Genomic DNA, 4,447 nt, shown 5'->3' with positions numbered 1-4,447 from the left:
GTTCAAGCAAAGAAGCACATTCTGTTACTCATCAGAAAGTAGAACAAATAAAGTCAGTTACTCACAGAACAAGGAAAAACACTTTCTTGTAATTAGGGCAAAGTGCCTAGGATCATGATGGTGCCTGTTAATTTCATCTCTTTGCTCTCCAGGGAAGGTCGAAGAAACTGGAGATTAAGAGGATGGATGTGCCTGGTCTCTGGTCTCTGGAATGCAAAATTAGACCCCTAATTTACAGCATAAAACTAATTAAAAAATAATACACAATAATGCACAGTGGGTAGGGCATTTGCCTTGTACATAGATGGCCCAGGTTAGATCCCCTGAGCCTGCCAGGAGTGATTTGAGTGCAGAGCCAGGAGTAACCCCTAAACTGAGAGCTGCTGGGTATAGACTCCCTAAAAATATATATACACACATATATATGTATGTATATACACACACATATATTTATATACATATATGTATGGCCAGGAGTAGCCCCTGAGTGCTGCTGGGTATGACCCAAAAACAAAAACAAAAACAAAAAAAAAAAGAAAGAAAAATGTCCTTTTCTGAGCATAGCGTCAAGAGTAACCCCTGAGCACTGCTGGGTGTGACCCCCAAACAAACAAACAAACAAAGAAAAAGAGGGTCAGGGAGATAATACAGTAGGTAAGATCTTGCAAATAGTTGACCCCAGTTCATAACTTTGACACCTGAGCAAAAAGTCAAGTATGTCTCCTGAGCAATACTGGATGTGAGTTAAAAACAGAACAGAAGGGCCCAGAGAGATAGCACAGCAGCGCTTGCCTTGCAAGCAGCCGATCCAGGACCGAAGGTGGTTGGTTCGAATCCTGGTGTCCCATATGGTCCCCCGTGCCTGCCAGGAGCTATTTCTGAGCAGACAGCCAGGAGGAACTCTGAGCACCGCCGGGTGTGGCCCAAAAACCTAAAACAAACAAACAAACAAACAAACAAAAAACAGAACAGAAACAAAAATGAATTAAAATAAATCTGGAGAGTGCTCGCTTCAGCAGCACATATACTAAAATTGGAACGATACAGACAAGATTAGCATGGCTACTGCGCAAGGATGACACACAAATTTGTGAAGCGTTCCATATTTTTTTGCAAAAAAAAAATAAATAAAATAAAAAAAAATAAATCTGGAGAGCCGGAGAGATAGCATGGAGGTAGGGTGTTTGCCTTGCATGCAGAAAAACGGTGATTCAAATCCTGGCATCCCGTGTGGTCCCCCAAGGCTGCCAGGAGCGATTTCTGAATGTAGAGCCAGGAGAAACCCCTGAGCTCTGCTGGGTGTGACCCAAAAATCAATCAATCAATAAAATAAATCTGGAGGGGACCAGAGAGATAGTGCCGTGGGTAGGGTGTTTGTCTTGCATATTGTTGACCTGGGTTAATCTCTGGTATTCCTGAATCTGCCAGAAGTGATTCTTGGGGCCGGGCGGTGGCGCTAAAGATAAGGTGCCTGCCTTACCTGCGCTAGCCTAGGACGGACCGCGGTTCGATCCCCCCCCCCCCCCGTCGTCCCATATGGTCCCCCAAGCCAGGAGCGACTTCTGAGCACATAGCCAGGAGTAACCCCTGAGCGTCACCGGGTGTGGCCCAAAAACCAAAAAAAAAAAAAAAACAAAACAAAAAACCAGAAGTGATTCTTGAGTGCAGAGCCAGGAGTGAGCATTGAAACACAAAACAAACAAGACAATAAAATAGGGCTGGAGTGATGGCACAGCTATAGGGAGTTTGCCTTGCACTTGGCTGACCCAGGACAGATTGTGGTTCGATACCCGGAGTCCCATATGATCCTTGAACCTGCCAGGAGTGATTTCTGAGCGCATAGCCAGGAGTAACCCCTGAGCGTCACCGGGTATGGCCTGAAAACAACAAAAATAAATAAATTGGACAACCTGAGGAATAGGGTGTTTAGTGCTCCTGCCTTAAAAGCTTGGGTCAAGGGAGCTGGAGATATAGCATGGAGGTAAGGAGTTTGCTTTGCATGCAAAGGAACGGTGGTTCGAATCCCGGCATCCCATATGGTCCCCTGAGCCTGCCAGGAGCGATTTCTGAGCATAGAGCCAGAGGAATCCCTGAGCACTGCCAGGTGTGACCCAAAGACCAAAAAAAAAAAAAAAAAAAAGCTTGGGTCATGATGGGCTGGAGCAGTGACACTAGTGGTAAGGCATCTGCCTTGCAAGCGCTAACCTAGGACAGACCGAGGTTCGATCCAGTGGTTTGATCCCCCGGCGTCCCATATGGTTGGTCCCCCAAGCCAGGAGTGATTTCTTTTTTTTGGGCCACACCCATTTGATGCTCAGGGGTTACTCCTGGCTAAGTGCTCAGAAATTGCCCCTGGCTTGGAGGGACCATTTGGGACACCGGGATAGAACCACAGTCCTTCCTTGGCTAGCGCTTACAAGGCAGACACCTTACCTCTAGCGCCACCTCACTGGCCCCAGGAGTGATTTTTGAATGCATAGCCAGGAGTAACCCCTGAATGTGAGTAACCACTGGTGTGGCCCAAAAACAAAACAAAACAAAACAAAAAACAGAGAAAGGTGTGACTCCTGGGGAGCAGAGTAGCTGAAAACGTGTGAGTACCAACAATAACAGCAAAGAAGGGAAGGAAGAGATGAGGGAGAAATTAAAAAAAAAAGACAAATAGGGGGGCCGGGCGGTGGCGCTGGAGGTAAGGTGCCTGCCTTGCCTGCGCTAGCCTAGGACGGACCGAGGTTCGATTCCCCGGCGTCCCATATGGTCCCCCAAGAAGCCAGGAGCAACTTCTGAGCGCATAGCCAGGAGTAACCCCTGAGCGTCACAGGGTGTGGCCCCCCCAAAAAAAAACCAAAAAAAAAAAAAAAAGACAATATAGGGGCCAGGAGATAGTATAGCATAGTTAGAATGATCCAGGTTGCGTTCCTAGCACTTCTGCCCCCCAGTATTGCCAGGTGCAACCTTGAAGCTCCTAAGCACCACCATGTGTGGCCCCAGCATTGCAGGACATGAGTAGTATACTTGGGGCCTGGCATTGAACAACCAACTTATTTGGCTGAGAATCATTGACAGGGTCCCTGGGCCTCCTGTGTACTGCTTTGTGGACCCCCCCCCAAAAAAAAACAAATAAAAACCCAAATACCTGGATATTTCTTATATTCACTGTCCCAAAGATTTCATTTTATTTTTTTCTTTTATTTATTTATTATTTATTTATTTATTTATTTATTTATTATTTATTTATTTTGGTTTTTGGGCCACACCTGTTTGACGCTCAGGGGTTACTCCTGGCTATGCGCTCAGAAATCACCCCTGGCTTGGGGGACCATATGGGACACCGGGGGATTGAACCGCGGTCCATCCGCTTGCAAGGCAGACACCTAACCTGTAGCGCCACCTTCCCGGCCCCTTCTATTTATTTTTTTAGTTTTTGGGCCACACCTGGTGGTGCTCAGGGTTTGCTCCTGCTGGGGCTTAGGGATCACTCCTGGCAGGGTTTATTGGATTATATGTAATGCCAGTGTTCCAATCCAGGTCAATTTTGTTCAAGGTAAGCACCTTACTCATTGTACTATCTTCTTTTTTTTTGGTTTTTGGGCCACACCCGGTAATGCTCAGGGGTTACTCCTGGCTATGTGCTCAGAAGTTGCTCCTGGCTTGGGGGACCATATGGGACACCGGGGGATCGAACCACGGTCCGTCCAAGGCTAGCGCAGGCAAGGCAGGCACCTTACCTTTAGCGCCACCGCCCGGCCCTGTACTATCTTCTTGATCCTCAGTAACTTCATTGTTGAAAACCTATTTTGAAGTAGACAGTCTTTGCCCAATAATTTTTATTGCCATATATGTATGTGTTTATGTTTTTTACATAATGTATATGTTTCGATTGAGAAATTAAAATATAAATGTTTAAAAAAATATATAAATGTTTGTGAACAAAAAAATTCAAAAGTTGAAAATAATATAGGGGAAGGAGAGATAGTACAGTGGGTAGGGCATTTGCCTTATACACATCCAACTAGAATTTGGTCATATGGTCCTCTGAGCAGCATGGATGAAATCCTTGAGTACATAGCCAGGAGAAAGCCCTGAGTACTGTTGAGTGTGGAAAAAAATACCACAAGAACAAAAACAACAAAAACAACAATAAAAATCCACAAAAAGGGAGCAAGAGAGATAGCACAACGGTAGGGCATTTGCCTTGTACGCAGCTGATCCAGGACAAACAGTGGTTTAAATCCTGGCATCCCATATGGTCCCCCGAGCCCTTCCAGTAGCAATTTCTCAGCACAGAACCAGGAGCAACCCCTGAGAGCCTCCAGGTGTGACCCAAAAACTGAAAAACAAAACAAAACAAAACAACCTAAACCCCCCTTTAAAAGTTGGAAATAAACTAGATACTCAATGGGAGGGGATAGATTAAATAAAGCATCTTTTGTTTTTAGGCATGAAA

General features: G+C 45.5%; 1 non-coding gene across 1 annotated transcript; it reads left to right on the top strand.

Annotated features, from left to right (window-relative positions):
- The first annotated feature begins 1,003 nt into the window (after window positions 1-1,003).
- LOC126025941 (U6 spliceosomal RNA) lies at window positions 1,004-1,110 on the top strand. Its single transcript, XR_007501543.1, has one exon. It is a non-coding gene; the product is annotated as a U6 spliceosomal RNA (small nuclear RNA).
- The last annotated feature ends 3,337 nt before the right edge of the window (window positions 1,111-4,447 follow it).

This window comes from Suncus etruscus, chromosome 1 (genome assembly GCF_024139225.1).
Source record: "Suncus etruscus isolate mSunEtr1 chromosome 1, mSunEtr1.pri.cur, whole genome shotgun sequence".
Taxonomy (NCBI): Eukaryota; Metazoa; Chordata; class Mammalia; order Eulipotyphla; family Soricidae; genus Suncus; species Suncus etruscus.
This window is presented reverse-complemented; position numbering and strand designations above follow the sequence as displayed.